The 21,977-nt window shown below is 44.7% G+C and overlaps 1 protein-coding gene across 3 annotated transcripts in view; it reads left to right on the plus strand.

Annotated features, from left to right (window-relative positions):
* The first annotated feature begins 14,007 nt into the window (after positions 1–14,007).
* Positions 14,008–21,977, plus strand: part of LOC147892520 (rRNA processing protein-like protein) — a 101,693-nt gene continuing 93,723 nt past the window's right edge. For 2 of the 3 annotated variants that reach the window (XM_087387142.1, XM_087387144.1), the window contains exon 1: positions 14,092–14,308. The gene's annotated coding sequence lies outside the window, so the exon portion shown is untranslated. The other variant, XM_087387143.1, reaches the window with a different exon arrangement.

The raw sequence follows: 21,977 nt of genomic DNA on the forward strand, positions 1-21,977 counted from the left end.
TTATGAACGTATTGGATAAGTCATATGGTGTTATACTTGATTCTACTAGTGATATTACTGATTTTAACTTTGTAAAAGAACGTGTGTTAAATTCTATTCTACCACAATATACACAATATTGCATCTTTGAAATATATTGAGAAGTGATTTGGTTCCATTCTTTTAGAAATTTATCGATGAATAGCCATGAGGAGAAACTCGATTGTAAGCATCTTTTCTTGTTTTCTATGCTAATGCAGGAAGCACGTTCTCTCCTTTCAATAAGAGACCTTTTCATTTTTGTAAAGTAAATTATATGTTGAAGTAGAAGCACCTACTTTATTTTCTCATTGTGGATGAGAGCATTAAAAATGACTTGAAATTCACCAATTCGAATAATATGCAGAGAAAATATCAAGGTTGTTAACACTTTATATTTTTCACTCAAAATTTATAATGTCTCTAGTTTATGTTGATACCAATTTGAATATAGCATATAGGAATCTGAATGTAGCATATAGCATTTTGAATATAGAACATGGTAAATAGATCTTTCTTTTTGCACATAGGAGTTTGTGTTTAGCATTTTTTTTAAAACATATATTTGTAGCTATTTGAATTTGGGATATAGCAGTTTTCATTTATCACTTTGTATGGTAGCAATTTGAGTTTGAGATATAGCACTCTAAATTTCGTACATATCATTTTGCATTTAGAATTAGCACTTAGCATTGATCAACTAGCATTTTTGCATTTAGCAAATAGCACTTTGTATCCAACACATAAACAAATACACTTAACCACACATTCGTGTGGGGGGAGAGTTGGCACATTTCCTCTCCAAAAATTATAAGACCAAGGAACGTGCCCTTCCTTGGGTTCATATGATTTTGCATTTTGCACATAGCCTTTTGCATATAGTATGTAGCAATTTGAGTTTGGGATATAGAACATAGCACTTTGCATTTTGCACATGGTACTTTGTTTTTAGAAATGTATGATTTTGTATTTCGTACATAGTATTTTGTATTTTTGAAAATTTAATGGTTCAATTTTGTATTACAAAAAACTTTGAGGTTGTTGGCAATCGCCCATGTGTAGTAGCTCAAATTGCAAGCATCAATAGCACAGCCATCGAAGCAAAAAGGACGAGCTACAAGAACGTCAAGCTAATGCCAATCGAAAACTCTGAATCATCAAGCTGCCTCTACAAGGTTTTCAAGAGCAAGTACCTTTAGGAGCAACTTGGCGCACAAGAGTTGCTTGACTACTTGAAGCTAGATAAGCTTGAAGACATCAAGAACACTCAATGCACATATTGGAGCTCTCCCACTCTGCAAAATGAAACTGATGGAGGACTGCTTTTAGCGAAGGAAGTTGAGCTTGCCAAAATGTGCGGACAAGATTGGCTACTGAATGTTTTATCACCGGATCTCTTCACCCAAGAAAGTGATAGTGATTATAACTCAAAGGACGGGGAACTTGAGCCAAACAATGCAGCAAACATACAAATATGAACAATTGTACTAATCATCACGCTGCCTCTTGAATACTGTGAATCTTCACATTGCCTTTTAAATACTATGAACGTCACACAGCTTCTAGAATGGTGTGCATCTCATTACAGGCTGATAGCCGAGTCTAGTCAAAACTACTAGCCATATATTGCCTTTATACAACCCTTCATAATGGCTATGTCATAGCCAAAATGCTTTTGATACAAGACCTTTAATCCTCTCATACCTACACCAATCACCATGAACATATATGACATTGCCATTCCATGCTAATCCTAATTTTGTTAGAAATGACCCAATAGAGAGTACGCACAGTGGAAGATTGATAGTAATGCCCAGGAGCTCACACAGTGTGCATGTGTGGGATGTGGAATCACAAACTTCTTAACTTATGTGCATAAAATATATCTGTAGACTCATCAATAGACAATGAACTAGCCAGATAGAGAAACGACCAAAATAATATATTTTCATCTAAAATTATGGACACAATATAAAAGAGAGAGATTCAGAGTCCCACCAATGGTGTGGTCCTTTGATCTTGCCACAAGGTACTTCTATTATTTGCTGGCTATCTCTAGACTCAAGCCGCCCACATGCAACACCTCGAGCTTCTATAGACCTTTTGTCCACAACGTTCCTCTCCACCTTGCTGTCTAGAAACCAGACTAGGTGGGCTGCCACTTAAACTAAGTCAGCAACTCCTTCAGGGTCACCTTCACCTCTTGTGGATAGGCCTAAGACTTGCCTTCTTGCTACTCTTGTCTACTGTCAAAGGGCTACTCCAGAGAATATGATGATCACAACACCTTGCTGCCCTAGAAGACAGCCGAGTAGCCTGTAGGGAACTTAGTCTACAGCACACCTTCCACTCTCCTTTACCCCTTGTGTGAGGCCCAAGGGAGTGGCTTCTGGCTGCTCCTGTGTGCTCTTGAACTTGCTGGATAGTTGGATGTTGAATGAGGGCTGGAGGACCTCCTTTTATAGGGCACAAGGCCTGCCCCAAAAAACTGACCAACAGCCTGAATCTAGCTGACCCAAACAGGCCGACCAAGCTACTATAAAACAGCCCTAAAAGGGCTCACTTAACCAGGGCCACTGGCCCACAAAACTAGGGCTTTGGCCCTCACTTCAAGGCCTGATGCCCTCCTATATATGCAAGGTCCACCAGCCCCTTTTGCCTTGCCATTTCTAGGCATGGTAGGCTGGCTGGAATTAGCCCTACACCTGTTTGACCAAGCTGCTAGTAACCACTGCCATATTGCGCTTCTGCCAGACCCTTCTTCAGCATCGTACAGCCCCGTACATCCTGCTGAGTCATCGCGCTTTTCATGGGGATTTGTTGCAGGCCGTATGCCTGCCATGGAGCACCCCAATTTTCTGAGGCCTAAATACTTCAAATCTTAACTTTCTAGATCTAATAAATTTGGTAAGGCAGTTTCCAATAAATAAAGTACAATAGTATCCATTTCTACTGATGTAAGCATGGAATTCAATATCGAGTATTGTTTGTCTATTTTGAGAATCCTCATCCTCAGTGTCCAATGTAGTAGTCTGAAAATGTCCAAGCCAGAGTCTTTATTCAGCCCTCAACCTGAGACTACCTTAAATTTGGCAGTCCATTGGAGCAGCAGGAAGGTGTGATTATGGGGAAGGTGTGTTTGCGGGGAACCACTACGAAGGCTACAGAAAGTCTAGTAGATCAACACAGGCTGAAGTGTTTTGAAGTTCCCATTAGGAGGTAGGAGAACATACTCAAAAATCTCTTGCAAAATGCCTTCACAGCCTAGATAGCAGGTACTTTTGTAATTTGCTGGCTATCTCTAGACTCAAGCCACCCACGTGCTCCACCTCAAGCTTCTGTAGAATTTCCGTCCAGAACGATCCTATCCACCTTGCTGTCTGGAAACCAGCCTAGGTGGGCTGCCACTCAAGCTCAGTCAGCAACTCCTTCAGGGTCACCTTCACCTCATGTGGATAGGCCCAAGACTTGCCTTCTTGCTGCTCCTATGTATTGTCAGAGGGCTACTCCAGAGAATATGATGATCACAACACCTTGCTGCCCTACAAGACAGCCGACCAGCCTCTAGGGAACTTAGTTTGCAGCACACCTTCCACTCTCCTTCACCCTCAATGTGAGGCCCAAGGGAGTGGCTTCTGGCTGCTCCTATCTGCTCTTGAACTTGCTGGATAGTTGGATGTTGAATGAGGGCTGGAGGACCTCCTTTTATAGGGCACAATTCCTACCCCAAAAAACCGACCAACAACTGGTCGATCAGGCTACTATAAAACTGCCCTAAAAGGGCTCACTTAACCAGGGCCACTGGCCCACAAAACTAGGGCTCTGGTCCTCACTTTAAGGCCTGATGCCCTCCTATATATGCAAGGTCCAGCCCGCCTTTTCCCTGCCATTTCTAGGCATGGTAGGCTGGCTGGAATCAGCCCTACCAGCCCTACACCTGGCCGACCAAGCTGCTAGTAACCCCTGCCACAGTAGGCAGTAAATAACGATCTGCCTAGAGATTTCTTTAGAGGGGAGAGTATTGAAGCAGAGGAGTAGCAAGGTAGCGAACTAGAAGGGTAGGAGAGAAGGGCTGTTCCGAACTCAGAAGTGCGAGATAGCAGCCTGAGCTAACGGGTGGTACTAGGTGAGGGCGGGTGGAGGGTTGGCTATGTGCACTCATGAACTGCGAAGTAGAGCATGCGAGATGGCTGCCTGAGCAAAGAGCGCCTCACTGTAGGCTTATAGCAGCCTGCAGGCCAAAAATAAAATAGACCTCTACTTTTGGTAGGGCTTTTGCTTTTTTAAGCTATCCAAGCCTAATTTGGACGCAGCTCTGGCACGCCAAAAAAAAACAGTCCCCTACTTTTGGTAGGGCTTTTGCTTTTTTAAGCTGTCTAGACACAGCTCTGGCATGCCCAAAAAAACAGTCCCCTACTTTTGGTAGGGCTTTTGCTTTTTTAGCTATCCAAGCCTAATTTGGATGTAGCTTTGGCACGCCCAAAAAAACAGTCCCCTACTTTTGGTAGGGCTTTTGCTTTTTTTAGCTGTCCAAGCCTAATTTGGATGCAGCTTTCCCCTGCCTAATTCACAACCCAACTAGTCCCTTGAGACTGTCATCACTACGCACCTCCATCCTCACTCCAGCCATCAATACCCACTCCCTAACTCTCATCCTGAAAGTTGCCCGTGGCCTTCCATCACGTCCTTGCTCTCTGCTTTTATTCTGAAACACGCTCCTACAACTAACAAACTGCTCCCAAGATCTTCCCCTTACAGACTACCTTTCTCATGGCCTCTCTTCCACTCCACCTTGCTTCTTGCGAATTCACCTTTTCTCTCTGTCTCTCCTTCCTTCTTTCTACCATCTATCTGCCACCCTTAACCTTGAACCAATAAAACATGTGCAGGGTAATAAACATGAATTTCAAAATTAGGGCATACCTGGAGGAACAAATCGTCCAAAATTCTTGGAACAGAAGTTCCTACCTCAGGAGTTGGCTCTGATACCAACTGACACGTCCCAGCACTCCTGAAACCTCTGATCTGCAAGCAAACACAAGAACACACACAACATGAGAAAATTGAGTAGGCTGCACACCACCCAACCATGACATCTACGGGATGTGATCCTGAATCAGGAGATGTCTACTCTGAGCCACCTACTCTGAGCCACAAGCTAAGCTACTGGCATGAACTCCCAACCAGATCCTAACCAACCTGGTGACCCATACCACCAGGTGGCACTATGAAGCTTGGGATCTGCTACTGGGCCTTGGGCTATGCAAAGATGCAGGCACGCGTCCGTGACTCAAGACCTAGCACTTGGGAACGAAACTTGCTCCCGTCGGCTCTCTGAGAACTAAACCTCTGGGCCCCTTATATAGACTCGGGTCCCAAGCGCCAAAAATAGCGAAGACCTCTAACTAGTTCGTACCCTTGCCACTCAACTTGAGAATTAAGCCTGCCTAACTCTAAGCCTCCCCAGGCTACCTGAGCTAGTCTCGTGTACCCAGTACATGTCAGAATATACCAATCCGTGCACATGACACATAGCAGGGTGATCTTGTGTTTTGAGGTTTAGTTCTTGTGTTGGCTTTGGAACCCCAATTGTTCAGCACCGAGTCGAGTCATAGTCACTGGTATTTCAGCAATCTCTCGTTCCCCTTCAATATCCTTAGTAAAGTTACTCGAAAAGAGATCTTTATACTTGGCAATCTGCTCGTCCCTCAACTTGTTGGAAAGATCACATCCCCATCTGTAAGCCCCCATATGAGAAGAGCATGGGGGGGGGTGGACCTAAGTCCTGAGGGATGGCCACATGGGTAGCAAGATGGTTGCCATGGGGGCAGGAATCAGAGAGACATACCTGGAATGGTGGCATCATCATATGTGCCGGATATGGCATGTAAGGGCAGGATCAGCGCTTGGAATATGAGCCAAGAGGTGCCACATGGTGGGTGTTCATGGATAGGCATGTGGCCTGCATCAAGCCTAGAAACAGACACAACAATGGGGCTGGCATAAGCACATGGTGGAGATATGGCACAATAGGGTCGGCCATAGACTAGCTTGGTTAGGGCTGGTTGGAGCCAACCAACCACCCACAGCAAGCTATGGGCAAACAAAGGGGCTGTGCCCCTGCAAAGTTATGGGCCAATTGGCCCTGATTTTATACCCTGGGAGAGGCTAGAACAGGTTGGCCAGGAAGGGGAAAATTGACCGACCAGGTCAGCCAGTCCGTGGCACCTGGGTTGGCTGGTATTCCCAGCCCTTGGGCCTATAAATAGAGGGCCTTTGTTCCCTCATAACTCATCTTTGGAGCAGCCTTTTGAGGAGCAAAAAGTAGCACCACCACAACCTGAAGGTGAACTAAGGCAGAAGGGCTACAGACTTAGTACACTCATTGGCAGCCCACCTAGGCTGGTTTGCAGACAACAAGGTGGAGATATCTTTTCTCTGGTGGGACTTTGGATCTATCTCTCTTTTGTATTGTGTCCATAGCTTTGGACAGAAATATATATTCTTTTGGTAGCTTCTATATCTGGCTGGATCATTGTCTATTGATGAGTCTACACATCTATTTGATGCACATTAAGTAAGAAAGTTTGTGATTCCACTCCCCCTACACACTGTGTGAGCTCCTGGGCTATTCTATTAGTCTTCCGCTGTGTGTACCCTTTGTTGGTCAATTTCTAACACAACTTTTGTTTGATGTCTGCAACCAAGTGAAAAATGTATCTCACCTACAAGTAGGATCTGTAGCTCCATCAATCGTGACTCAACATCCTAAGGAAATGGATCTATGACCTCCAAATTCTTTGGTCGGCAACAACTCGGAACCTTCCGAGGGTTGGTCGGTATGACTCTCCGTTTTGATAATCATCTCTTCTGAACCCCAGTCATGGAGTACTTTTGCACTCTTCAGCCAATGTCGTCCCAATAGCATAGTACTGACATTCTGCATTTTTTGCATTTGCATTGGTGTGGATGCTCATTTAGTAGCTCCACCACCACAGCTCATTTGTACCAGGTTTTTCACAGTCTCATAGACCCATCAGTCTTCCGAAGACTTTAATAAACTTTCTTTCTTTCTTTCTTTTTGTTGAAGGCAGTTATGCAGCAGCAGCACATGGGATGCAAATTGTGGCGATGAAATGCTCTGAAATAGGCTTGAAGGTCCACACATGCAGGTGCAATGATGCGACCAACAAGGAAGGATGCAATTTTGTCAAGCAAATGTGTTGGCATAAACAAAATATGGAAATTGCTTGGGTCAAAGGAACTTGTCAATGTGGAAGTGCCTAGAGCCGAGCCATAAGGCCCTGATCTGCAATGATCCCAAGTTTGGATTCCCCCACCTGCTTGGGAGAGGATCACAATATGCCACACCACCCTGACTTGAGAACGTCAAGGCATAGGGTTTGCTACTTGCTCATGTCAATTTACAAGAAATTGAGCAAATTTTGTCTCCAAAGCCTAGGAATGTGCTTCGAGGGAAAGAGTTAACATACTTGAGCCAAAGCTAATTGAGTAGGCAGCACAAAATGGACATAGCAAGAAGCAATGGATTCAGCGTAAATCCACCTTTAGAAAAGTCTTGTGACTTTTGTCACAAAACAAATGTTGTGGGTATTGAAGGGATCTAAGTGGTTAAACAGAAATCAGACCAGACACCAGATAAATTACAAGGCCAGACTTGGCAAAGGATATTCATAAACGACAATACCTTTGACCCGGCTGCTGTTTTGACTGCACAGGGCTTGTCATCTTTGGACATGGATGTAAAGTCCACCCTCCTTAATAGATATCTAGAGGGGGAGGGGAGGGAAAGGGAGGAGGGGCGGGGTGGGGTGGGGTGGGGCAGGGAAAGAATATTACTAAATATTGTTATTTAGACAGGATAACTAGGGACCACCACGACAAGACACTCGATACAGCCAAGTCGATAATTTTGGATGACAGACCACTACCAAATGTTTGTCAAAGACAAGACAACATCCCACATCCGAGAAGTATGCTCAGGAGGTCGTCAAGAGTCACATAGGGGACAATACGCTAGTGCATATGCCATGGAGGCCAACTTGAAGGTGTTTGCTCAAGACGTCTCAAACCTCATTCATCCCACACTTTGCAGGAGGAACTTGGTACAAATCCCTTTACATAGCTTCATGATGGGACATGTGAGCCCATTCTAAACAGAACCTAGAGAGGCAAAATAGACCGCTCCTAAGAGGATATTGTACTATGTTTATAGCCCAAAGGATCATGGAAGTAACTTGCTTGACTTTAAGAGCTATTGGGTTGGACTTAAGATCAAGTATCCTAAATCTTAGTGATTTCTTTCGTGATGGAGCACAGCAACACAGCCTTCTATCAACAAATATGCAAAAATATACCTCATAAGAGGAGAGTCAGTTCCACTCGTCCCGCCCAAATTGGTTTTTTCCCTGACACTTTGAACTTCCTTGTTTATGACACAAATAACCCAAAACGTAATTGCTGCTGAGTATTACTTTCAAGATCTAATACACATTGCCAAAGGCATACACATCTCGAGATGAAAGCTCACTACATTTGTTATTTCGGTGGAAGCATTCGAGGATTACCTGACGATTTTCACTAGATGTTTGAATTGGGGCCATACGGTTATCATTCTGCTTTTCCACAAGCTGTTGCAAAAACACTTATTGTTGAGAAAACTGAGCACAACACTTCTGATCCCTCTGAGCCTCCACTTCCATAATCTACAAGCAAAATCAAGAAAGAAAGATTGACCAATATCACGTACTCCATTACTTGGCGTTCAATCTCTGCTCTGAGTGCAGCAAGTGCAGATGAATCCTATCGAAGATTCGACTTCTTAGACTTTGAAGACAATTCTGCTCAGGCAAACACACATGTTTGGTACGAGGAGACTACCTCAGTTGCTAGAATTTTCGTGGCATATTTTGGTACGGAAGCAACGTCTACAATACTCTCATGCTTCAATCGTTGAAATACTTCTATATTCCTAGATTCATCTATCAAAGGTCTATTTTCTCCTCCCTGCAAGATTGGACTGTCTTCCCCTTTTGTCTTGGGCGAATTTAACTTTTGCAAACCGTCTGATTCTAATTTAATGAGCACTGGACCTGCTTCCATGGCAAGCCTCACAATATTTTCTAAGGAGCTATGCTCTCTCTGAAGACCCTGGAAGCAATAATCAACAGGAACCCGTTTTAGCAGTGGGACAATTGCCTTCACCTCCGAGACCATTTTTTCCATATATTATGTTCTCCCTAAGATGCATGGCATTAAATGTGCAAGCTCAGAACAAGTGCTTACTTTGAAGGTCGCAATAAGGTGGGCGGTCACGCACCCACCGCTCCCAACGGCTCTCTTAGCGCTTTGTTTGAGTAGACTCACTCGATCATACAATCTGTCCACTCGATCCCTCATGTCGGGACTAATGCCCCGGTTAGAGAAATTGACTGAATCTTTGAGCTGTAGAGAATTGCTCACAAGCACTGAAATGCCCTTCATGATCATGATGAGGAAAAGAAGGAACGAACACACTCCTCTTGAACGATGATCACGATGAGGAAAAGAAGAAACGAACAGTTACATTGAAGGTGGGAGATTTTCTTGTCATTTAGAAAACAAAGAGAAAATTTCAAAAATAAATGTAAAATAATAACACGTGGCTTCATGAGAGGCCATATTTCTCTTTTATGTCACAATGCTACCTGCCTAATCAAACTTGGTTTATGGGATACATTAGTTTCAGTACATAAAATAAAAAAATTTATGAAATTATTTGAATTAAACATGTCTGTATGCATACAAATGGGGGGGGGGAGGCTAGCGACGTGGATGGAGTGAGGGGAAGCTTGTTGGGCAAGGCATGCAAGGAGAGAGAACATGGGAGGAGCATGACAAGGGGCAAGGAGAAAGTGCCATGTGGCATAACCTTCCCTTGCACCCAAGAGGAGCTCTCATGAAAGATAACTTTGCACCGTAGCTCTCCCACTACACGCTCCAGCTTTGATGTCACTTTGCAGCTCACTCCCCGAGAGAGGCGACAATGCACTACCACATGGCCCAACTCAGCTCACTCTCTGAAAGGCTCTCCACCCAACTCATTCTCTAGAAAGCTCTCTGCATGGCAACTCTTACTTTGAAAATAGTTTATATGATGCAAGAGTAGTCTTGATATCTATCCGTGGTGGCCGTTAAAGCTCATGACCACCACTAACCTCTCTTTTTCCCTTGGCACAATGGTACGTCCTCTCTCCCTCTCTGTACTTTCTCACCTCTCTTCCTATAGATCTTGCCAATGCCTCCTCTCTACCTCTCTATCATAGCTTTAGAGTCCCCTATCTTTTCTCTAGTCTCTCCGCCTTCGTTAACTTCATAGCCTCCGTGTAGTAGTTGCTCTTTTAGCACACCAATGTCTCCTGCACACCTCGCGCATCACTTGAACTATCAACATGGGAAGCCATACCCTTCTTTCTAATGGCAAAGTTGGAATTGAATGACGGAATTGTAGAGGCTCGCAAATAAAATCCACAAACACGTCATTTTGCTCATTCATTGTGCCATACATAAGCCCACCATGCTTGATAAGATTTTGTTGAAATAATCCTAAAAAGCATTGGCAACATCACAACCGAATGAAATAGACTCACAAAGGTGCTTCTCTTCCCACTTCATCTATGTCGAGGTCTCCATCCCTCAATCCACATCTATTACATGGTCATCTTCTTCGCGAGCACACCCAAGACATAAGGAAATATAGATATATGTGTATAAATAGGTGGGTAATAAAGGGTGGCTAGAGGGAGATTAAAGGTGAATCATGTCCTTGTCTACTTGTAGAATCATCGTCTTTATCTTTGTTACTATGTTGTTTTTTCAAGGAGCTTGCAAGTGACTTAGCTATGGTGTCACCGACCTCTCCTTCTTGCTTCTCCATCCCCTATACTCATTCCCCCTCCCTCCCTCTCAATCTTTACCTTCGACATTAGCTGAACTTCCCACTCTCTCCCGTTCATCAATCCATGCACCTTTGTCACATTCATGATCATGACAACATTAACCATAGCCACAACCACAGCCACTAGCCCCTGCCTCCCTTCTCTAGCTTTCAGGTTAAGCACTCCCCTTGGCCCTCCTCCTCTTGGAGCTTGTTGTTGCTCCACCTTCCAACATCTTACCTTGAGCATAGTTTTGCTACCTACCAGGCGCTAGTACACCTTGCTACAACTTCTTCTATTTCTTTATATTTGGACCAATGCACTAATGGGTTGTGTTCTTAGAACCTTGGCAACCTCCTCTCCTTTGGAGGTAGTTAAGCTCACTTTTGGCATTTGTTTCATTATATGGAAACCAACTCAATTGAGGGAAGCTTTGAAGCTTGTATACCATAAGTGTTGAGCATAATAGACTTATGGCACTCTTCCGACAACCTTGCTAAACTACACAGCTCTTGAAATTCTTTACTTTTTTGATACCAGCAAACGACACCCCTAGACTTTCTATCTATGACAACTCCTTGAGACTTTCATGCATTGCAAATACTATGTTTGGACATTAATCAATTCCAAGGCAACCTTTTGAATGCTTTTAAACAATGTGCCAACCTCATGGGACTCTCCTTGCCTTGTGCTTGGGTTGTTGGGACATTCCTCTTGCCTCCGCTTTCGTTTGTGTCCTTATTGATCCTCTCCTGGGCTCTTGCTCTCGTGCCATTGTGCTTGTTTATGCTTTCTATGCTTGAGAAGGTACAATCAAGTGCCCATTTGACATTCCTTGCACATGTTGTAATAAGAGATAAAAGTAAGAAATACACAAAAAATTATAATGGATGTGAATTGTAAGAGCTTCATGAGTACATGCAGGGGTGAGAGCCTCTTTCACCTAGTCTTGATCTTGACAATCTCGAGCAAAATACTCCTGCTACTTTGATCACACAACACAACTCCTTTCTGGCCATCTAAGACTACCTTTCAAACAACCTTCATAAACCACTCTATATCCACTTGTTCAGGTGCCAAAAGAAGGCCCTTGAGGTGCATCTTAACCAAGGAGTAGCACTCTTGGTTGTTGGTGGTCTTGCTCTAAGTCAAAGGGGTTGGACATGTGCTAGGTAGCCTCCCCATTCCATATTGAATGTGTGGCCTAGATAGGCTAGTGTGCAGAGACCCACAAACATTTTCAAATCTCACAGTTGAAACTGAGCATCACTCATAGTCCTTCGCTTTGGACTACCTTTAAAACAACGAAAGTAGAGACGCAAGATGTGGTTCCTCCCTCATCCTACGTAGCTACTCTTGGCTTCTCCTTCACTTGACTCTCCTCTTGCAACTGAGGGATGCTCATCCCCATAAGCAACAACAAAACTAGGACACAAACGAAGATAACAGCTGCACGGAGAAGATTTGAGAGCTTTGCTGAGCAAGCTATGGGAGACGCAGAGTCAAAGGCTCTTATTATTTTAAAGGCCATTGGGCGAGAAATGCCACGTGAGCCTTGTTTACCATTTCCCCATGCCCCCTCAAACAAGTCTTGCCATGTTGAGCAAGGCACCTCAAGAGGGGTGCCATGTGGCACCTTAAAAATAGAAGGGGTCTCTTCTTTGCTCGCCAGATCGCACATCTCCTAGCTTCGCCTCCACTCCAGCTCCTCTTGCCACATGGCGACTCCTCCTAAAGAAATATAATAGATGATAAGCTTAGGCTATTTTTTAGTCAAACTAAAGAAAGCAAAAATCGTTTGCAGGATGGACAATGTCTAGATGTTGGGACTTGAAGCAATGAATAGTATGACCGTCTAGAAAGAAATAAACTCAAGGGCGTAGCATGGCAATGGGCATACACAAATGCATTAGAGAGGAAAACTCAAGGCTTGAAAGGTTTTGCTTGTTGCATTCTATGAGCCTTTAGATTGTCCACCTGCGTTCCTATGGTCCTTATATCATGAACTGCTACAATGAGTTCACACATAACCTCCAATTTATTTTTGTATTCACTTCATAGAGACACAAATGTATTACTTTCAATGTGTGGTTATTCTTGAGGGAAGTTTTCAAACCTAGTGTGTATTATTGTAACCTTGTCCCCTCTCAATAACGGTGGAACGATCCAGTGTTTACGTTTGTTCCCTTTGAACACTCATCTCAACGAAGATATAAATGTTGAAGGAATGAACTAATATTTTGAGACGTAATACTCACTTTTAAAATCGGTCCAACTTGACACAGGCACAAATATATCGACAATGAAATCAATTTGCTACCTTCCTAGAAGGGGATTAACAAAAGAGGCCAAAATGACATTCCCACGATTGTTGAATTTCTACATCCAAAAGATTTCTATTCCTAGAATATGGGAGATGATTGAGGTCGGTATCCCTGGAGCAATATGAACTTTCATTATCCTCCAGAGCCACAATTTCCTCAGATATGTGGTGTTCTTGTTGAACTTCCTTCACAAATTTGTTAAAAGGTATCAAGTTCAGCACTCCAGATTCACACCACCCGCTGATCATCCTCCAAAAGGTGGTGTGAAGGGTTGCCATAAGGAGTGGACGCGGACACTGACACAAAAGCTTTGTGTTCGGCACATGAAGACCACCCACTCCATGGTCAACTCTCCTCCAATTGCAATACAAACCACACGTTGGTGCGAATCGAGCACACGCGGTGGCGGTGGTTTGAATCCACCCTCATAGAACTCTCACACGAGACTCGAGTAGAAACAAATCCTCATCCCAACAAAGCCCTCTCTTGAGGTTATGCACCCACTTGTACAATGGTGGCCTTGCACATCTTATCTTACTTATCTTATCTTATCTTACTTCTTATCTTATCTTCTTATCTTATCTTATCTTACTATATATTAAGGAGGGTGGGAGATCAACAAGTTGCCACGTGTCGTGTGGAGGGGAGAGCTAGGTTGCCAAGGGGGGCTTAGGGTGTTTATAGACTTGCGCACCATGGCATGGGTGGCTCTAGTCTTCCCTGTGTTTGCCCATCAGCTCATTTGAATCCTCCACGCACCCGTGAGCTTAGGCTCCGCAGACGTCCTCCTCCAGTCTCCAGAGTATGGACAACTCTGAAAGAAGCAAGAAAGATGTTGCTTTGCGGGTGTGTTTTGTGGTGATGCCAGAGAGCCTTCTTGAATTTAATTTTTTTGGGTATTTTTGCACAGGGAGTTACGTGACTGTATAACCTGTGATTAGAGAAGTCCAGGATTAGTCATTCCGATCAACCAACGCATTGAAGACTTGCCGATCATCACACCTGCCGCCAACCTCCACGGATGATCAGGTACTTCATAGATTTTTGTCTGTTTTGCACTTCAGCAAGCTGCAAGTTTTCAACCAAAGGCGGATGAGCAAGTTTTCAACCGATTTCTCGAGTGCTGTTGAACCTTTACTAAATTGTGAGTGATTCTTTGTGAGTGAACTTTGGAATTGAGTGAAAGAGCGAAAGGGGTTTCTACCACCGAAAGAGTCATTTTTGGGCAGGGATCCAATTTCTGGATCTGCAGAGGTAGGGAAGCATCGTGAGAGACTGCGCATGGATGGATTTCAAGATGTCAACCGTCATCCGGTTGCAAGGAGTTGTTGGATAGCGTCCGGCAAACACCTAATTGTTGGGCATTTTCTTAGTGGCACAACAATTTACCACTGCTTCAGCATCTGGCCTCGGCCATGCTCTCAACAGCCTCCATATGAAGTTGGATCTTTATGTTTGGAACCCAGGTGGCCACATAGGTTTTACGTACTTAGATCTGAGCGACGACTGGCTTTACTTCACAGGCCACATAGTTGTTTGAAGCTACCAGATTCGGTCTAGCACATTTGTTCACCTCTCGCCCAGCTGAAGTGCCCATAGGGATTGTGCTACATTGGTTTGAAATCCAATAGAGAAAGTCCCGTGGCCAACGTGGTGGGTGCATGCATCGTGCTGGAGCATAAGTCACTTTGGGCGAGGGAATGGGAGCACTTGCACCTAGATGACAAGGAGAGAGTGAGACTATTGGGATGGTGCAAGGGAAGAGATGTGAAAAGGGAAGTGAAGGTGATCACTCTGGAGGTGGGCAAAATGCAGGGACACAGTGGTGATACTGAAAGCCAGCAAATGGGACTCTTCTTGCTAGGGTGGCTATTGTTAGTGCTCATACTTGGAGTGGTTGTAGGCTGCAAGAGAGGCCTTAGAATTCCTGACAAAATCACAAATGGAAAAGCAAAGTGCAAATGTCACCCCAAGTCTTGAAATTGGAGGGCAAACTATAGCTGCCTAATTGAGATGGAATGCAATGGCGAAGAAACGGACTCAAGCAAAATAACATCCAATCAAGAGCGGGATTTCTGATTCTTCTTATCTTATATCCTACTCCTACTATATATTAAGGAAAGAGGGAGGCAAGAGATTACTGATTCTTCTTATCTTATATCCTACTCCTACTATATATTAAGGAAAGAGGGAGGCAAGAGATTACCACGTGTTGCATGGAGAGGGAATGGAGGGGAAGCTTTGAGAGTGCCACGTGGTAGGAAAGGGGAGCTCTCTGTCCTTCTTCTTTAGAGTGCCACATGGCACTAAGGGGCAGCCCTAGCTCACCCTTTGCCTTGCACAGCAAGCCTCTCAAGACAAGAAGGTCCCTTGGTGACCACGCATCAAATTTCAAAATTCCCAAGGCGTGCATTCTGAGTGATCTCGGCTTTGCATCCATTTTTGGCCCGTCATCATCTCAAGTGCGGAACAAGGGGGCAATGCCTGAGAATCATCCTAGAAGCCACGAATGCAGCTCGAGCGTTAGGAATGGAGAAGACAAGTATCACATGTGATGGCTTGCCTTTCCACAATATTCCCTTTAGCGCCTCTGCTTTAAAATTTATGTTACTAGCAAGTTTCTTCTATAGCCTTTGCGCTTTAACTTGCCCTTCAATGCAGTTTTGGCTCATCATTTGAGTTTCTTTTCTCACCCCTTGCCGAATCTGGGGTAAGATGGTGGCCAATTATGGGCGCGAACATATGAACCATTTTTTGCAGGAGCGTCTTGCAGGACCTCGACAACCCTCATGTTAGAACACATCATGCCCATTCTTAGGAGCTTCTTTCTTGAGGCTGAGGTCACCAAGAGGTATCTGTCTGCCTTCGTCCTCCACATCAAAGCTTTTGAAGCATATGTGTTTTGCCCACAAATGAAGTGAAGAAGCTTGATGAAGTAAGAAAAAGATAAGTGCTTTTGCAAAGAGAGAGAGAGAGAGAGAGAGAGAGAGAGAGAGAGAGAGAGTGGAGCTTTGATGGCCATGTCGACCTTGCCTCCGCCCCTCCATCGAATGGCACAATGCAAAGATCATCCTCTTTGGACACACTCTCCTCAGCTCCCTCTTGGAGCTTGAATTGATCACAAATGGCCTCCCATCACCTTTCACTCCCGGGGATAGGTGATGTCATAGGTGAATTCACCTTTCCAAAAGTTGCGAGTGTACAAATCATGCGAGCATATTTTAGAATGCACAAAAATCAGCTCAAGCTGTTTAATTTTGTTGGCTATGACAAGCAATGGAAGCTAAAAAATGGAAGTAAGAAGGAGAAAATTGAGGTGCTGTATTAGATTGCTGCAAAAGTGAGTGTGGAGGCTCAAGGGGGAGCCAACATAACAAAAAACCTAGGGCTAACTGTCCTAACTGGACTAAGTGTCCTAATTGACCTAGGTGGTACATGTACTAACTGTACCGACTATAACTAGGCCTACAAGGCACATACCAAGGAATAAGTGGCATCTATGGATAGCCCATAGGATGGCCTATAACCCCTCTCCATGTTATGGGCTGAAGTATCCTGGACATGGCTCAGGATACCAAAATATCTAATGTCATGGTTGCACATGTTCGTCCTGTAGGGATATAGCAACCTATGATTGTACAGAGTACAACAGATCAAGTTACAATTTAGTGGGAACATAATCGCTCTCTGACATAGTGATAGTGAACCTCAATATGCTTTGTGCGAGCATGGAAAACAGGATTCCGTGCAATAGCCAAAGCACTCTGACTATCAGTGAAGATGACGGTAGGAGTAGTTTGACACGCACAAAGACCTGCAAGTAGCTTCCAAAGCCAAACAGACTCCACTGTAGCTGTAAAAGCTGCTCTATACTTAGCTTCACAGCTAGAAGTAGCAATTATACTCTGCTTCTTGCTGAACCAAGAAACACATGAAGTACCAAGCATAAAACAGTTGCCACTGTGTGACACACGAGTGTCCGAACAACCAGCCCAATCACTATCAGTGAATCCATGCATGACAAGTGAAGTATCAGCCCCATAAAGAAGGCCTAAATGCTGAGTGCCTTTCAGATATCTGAAAACACGCTTCACGGCATGCCAATGGTGAATAGATGGACTGTTCATATATCTGAGACAACATATTGTAGATCAGGTCTCTTATGGCATAGGTAAATCAAACAACCAACTGCCTGCTGATAGAGAGTGACATCACATGTACCGCTGCCATCCTCAGAAGAGAAGTGAAAACCAGGCTCTAATGGTGTGGATACTGGCTTGCAATCCTCAAACTGAAAACGTTGCAAAAGCTGTCCAATGTACTTGGATTGTGACATCAAAATGCCCCCCTCACTGCTAGCAAATTGGATGCCTAGATAGTAGTGCAGAAGGAAGATCAACAACCATATCCTCCTTATATAACTTCACCAGGGCTCCAAAATTGAGTTGTCCAAACCTCTCATGCCACAAATGAGTATCTGCCATGGTAGAATCAAGAGCAAAGGCATGTGCATCTGCAAGTGCAGCATCATCATCCAAACATCTGTCATAAGCATCAAGTCTATAAAGACCTCTAGTCAATGTGCCAGTCAAGACATGGTAAAGGCATGTGTAGCATCATACACTGCACACCTAACACCATAAAAAAGAACCTGAAAGTCGCATGTAGCAATGGCTGAAATAGAAACGAGGTTCTTACGAATGCCTGGAACATAATGCACATGCTCTAGAGTAACAATACCACTACAGACAGAAGTAAGAGCAACTTGCCCAATACCTTTCACGGTATATGATGCATTATTGGCACATGTGACACTGGCCCCCCCCTGAGATGTATGCTCTAATGAGCTGAATAACTTCCGGTAGGAAGTGATGTGCTTGCTAGCACCACTATCAAAGAACCAGGCATCATGAACATCTGAAACTGCCATACAAGCATCATGAACATCAGGATTATAGTGACATGTAACCAAGAAATCCCAATGCTGGTCTTGTGCAAAATTAGCGGACTCATGTCGATCTTCTACACTAGACTAACCAGATACTGCACGACCAGACTCTTTCTTCTTCTTTTCAGATGCCATGCACTTCTTGCATTCAGAAATATCATGCCCAGGTTTGCTGTAATAATTACATCTCTTCTTCTTTTTGTTATCCCTTGAAGAAGAGGCACCATGTGAATGATCAGCATGGGAATGAGAGGGTTTGCCAGCTGAAACCTTGCCTTTACCTTTGTGTTTGTGATGGGCAGCAAATGCTTGATCACTAGCCATAGAAGCATTGCGATTTGCATGACTTTGCTCCTCCTGAAGAAGAAGAGCAACCAGCTGGTCAAATGAGAAATGATAAGCATCACCCCCTGCAACCAACCTCAATGTAGTAGCAAAGCCTTGATATGTATTAGGCAACCCATCTAGGGTACTAGAAACAAGTTGAGAATCAAGCATAATCTCATCAATGTTGGCCAACTGCTCTTTCAAGTCCTTCACATTAGTGAGATAGGCATCCATGTTACCACCCTCTTCAAGCTTCAAGTCTTTTAACTGCTTGCGGAGATAGGCAACCCTCGTCTCATTCCGCACCTGATACAAAGATGCAAGCTGCTTCCATGCTTGCTTAGCTGTCTTGCAAGACCGAATATGAGAGATAATAACGTGTTTCGCTGAAAGAGCAATCAAGGCATGTGCTTTGGCATCACGACCATCCCATTGAATCTGCTCCTGTGTAGGAGGCAAACCACCTGTAGCAGGAGGTGCAGGTGTCTTGGAAGTAGCATTAGAACCATCACGTGAAGAAGAACCAGAGGCAGGAGATGCAGCACCAGTAGTGACAGTGCGTGTAGGCCTAGCCTCAGAACTTGAAACAATATGCCATAGATTCTTGGCAACCAAAACATGTCCCATCATGTATGACCACATGGGATAATTGGTGCCATCAAGTTTGTCATCAGCCCCAAGCATCCCAAACAAATCATCTTTGCCACTAGACATGGTGCTGAAATTCAAGACAAATGCACCAACTGGCAAAGCAAATGAGAGAAATGCAACCTCTCAAAATCAAGTAACAAAATTCTGCCCAAGCTTCAAAGCTTATGCCTGCGAGAGACTCTGTTGTCCCAAGGTGTACCTGTTGCAAGAAAAATCCCCAAAGGCAACACGAGGCCTTTCCAAAGCAGAAATTGGAAAGAACCAATGCAACAACGGCTTACCCAATGATGTAGCCCTAAAGGTTAGTAGTGTAAGGCTTTGAAAGCGAGCAAATGAGGGCTGGAAATGGGAATTACAGCAAAAGGAAGTGCTCCCACGAGGAGGAGAGCACTTAGAAATGGAGAGAAAGAGATCCAATGGAGGGGAACTCGCAGTCCAAGGCAAAGGGATGCCAAATGAGGAAGAATGGGCTCAAGGAGTGGACTCTAGATCACTTCAACAAGCTCCAAAGAGATTCAACAGCCAGCATGCAGCTCGAGGCAGCTCCAAAATGCTGGCACGCACTCTGAAACAGATCCAAAATGCTGGCCCACACTCTGAGGCTGACCGTACAGCAACTCCGAGTTCCGTACAGTGCCATAACAGTTCCGTACAGCCATAAATGCAGGAAAAACATATGTACAGCCTTAAGCTGACACAGAAAACGATGCAGCAGGTCCGTACAGGGTGTATGGACCACACGTGTGAAGTTTCCTGCAATAAATGCAGCCTGCAGCTTCCGTACAGTTCCGTACAGGTAGAGGTGCTACAGAAAAGTGCTCAAAAAGCCAAGCTTTTCTCTCTACAATCCCTAAGCTTCGATCGTGGGCTTGATTTTGCAAAGGATTAAGGACACCTTGCTGGTTCAGGGCAGGAAAAGCCCATGACAGATGGCGGGGAAGATGGAGCAGATAGGCGAGGGCTATGGGTAGGTTGCAGGCCTGCAATATCCCTTGGGATAGGGTAGATATGCTGGGCATCCAGGTGGCCAGGAGCAGCAGTAAAAGGGCTAGCCCTGGGTCCTGCCTACTGGGTCGGCCAATAAGGGGGGCTGCTGGGTCGGCCCATTTCCTCCTACTCGGTCGGTTGGTTTTTGGGGGCCTTAGCCCTTGTAAAAGGGCCCCTTCTGGGGCTCATAAGGCATCACTTGGAGCAGCAATCCAAGAGCAGGAAGGAGCAGCAATCCAAGAGCAAGGAGCAGCAGCAATAAGATCATCCTTGGGCCTATACATAGGAGCTGAAGGCGACATACAAGGGCTGCAGGCTTAGCTCAAGGTGCTGCCCACCCAGGCTGGCTAGCTGGATAGCAAGGTGGAAGGGATCACGGACAAAGAGTCCACATAAACTGACTGGAGCACGCAGTCTTAGGGATCTAGAGGTGACAGCTAGATAGTAGTACAACATTTTGGTAAGGTCAGAGGACCATGTATTGGTGGGACTCTAAGCCTCTCTTTTGTATTGTGGTCTTCTGGTGGTTGGACGGAAATATCTTTGGCAATAGGTGGAGTGGAGGGAGAGCTAGGAGATTGCCACTTGTTGTTGTGGTGCCCTTACCATCTTGATATGTCGTAGCAGAGGCACTTTGGCAGCACTACGTAGGAGCAAGGCAGAAGAGAGAAGCCGGCTGCTAACACGAGTGTGGACTCAGAGGCGGCGAGTTGCAACTGTAGATAGCAAGCAGACATGAGTTGGGAACTTGGGCAATGGGACAGACCAGATCTGTGAGAATAGATTGGGGTCACTCGCGACTGGTCTTCGCGGCTAATGAGTGATGGAGTGGAGTGAAGAGAGTGCTCAGCAAAGAACAGTCGCGTAGACTGGAACAGTCGGGCTGAAGGATTGGCTGCACACTGGTAGAGTGGCTGGTAGCATAGTAGAGCACGGTTTGCAGCACAACAGACAGAGCACGGCGGTTGGCCTCTTTTGCTATTTTATCAGCAGCAGGAGGGGAAGTAGAGGCTGGACGAGGGGTTGCGAGCGAGGCACATGTTGGTCCATGTGGATGCACATTGGCTGTAGGTCAACCACGAGGTCAGTTGCTTAGTTCGATGCAAATGCATGATGCCATAGTGGCGAGCGGTTTAAATGAAATACTTTTTTTTCAATATTTCGTGCTTAGTTTATATATTTACACACACACACGCACACACAACATTTTTAATACCTTTTAATAATCCTTTTTCAAATGCATTACATTTAATTTTTATTTCTTAGAAAGAAAAGAAAGAAAGAAATTTTATTAGAGTCTTCGGAAGACCGATGGGTCTATGAGACTGAAAGAAAACTTGATACAAATCACAGTGAGGGTGGAACTACTGAACGAGCATCATCACCCGTGCTGAATCCTAAGTCTGATCATTCATAATCAAATACATCTGGATGTAACAATGAAAAGAAAAGGACTGGAGCAGAGCAGAATCCTCCGTATGTCATGTCGCCCTGGCTGGTGCATAGCCGTGATGGGACGCTGGTGCCCGTCGATACCTGAAGATGAAGTGCTCCTTTGTCTCAACCTCCTGCATGTCACACAAAGTGCATATGCGCCTCTCCCTGGGTAGTCGCTCTGCTCTGCCGCTCTCAATACAAAGTCTATGTGAAGAGACTCGGAATTGCCAGAGAGAGATCCTCATTGAGTGGGGTAAGTAGATCTGTGTGTACCCCGGTGGGTCAATGAAACCCTCCGTTGTGATATGTAAGAAGTGATCTCTGTAGAAGCCCAGCTTCACTGGAAGA

This window comes from Dipteris shenzhenensis, chromosome 16 (genome assembly GCF_047967505.1).
Source record: "Dipteris shenzhenensis isolate YYH24624 ecotype China chromosome 16, Dip_SZ_1.0, whole genome shotgun sequence".
NCBI classification, from domain to species: domain Eukaryota; kingdom Viridiplantae; phylum Streptophyta; class Polypodiopsida; order Gleicheniales; family Dipteridaceae; genus Dipteris; species Dipteris shenzhenensis.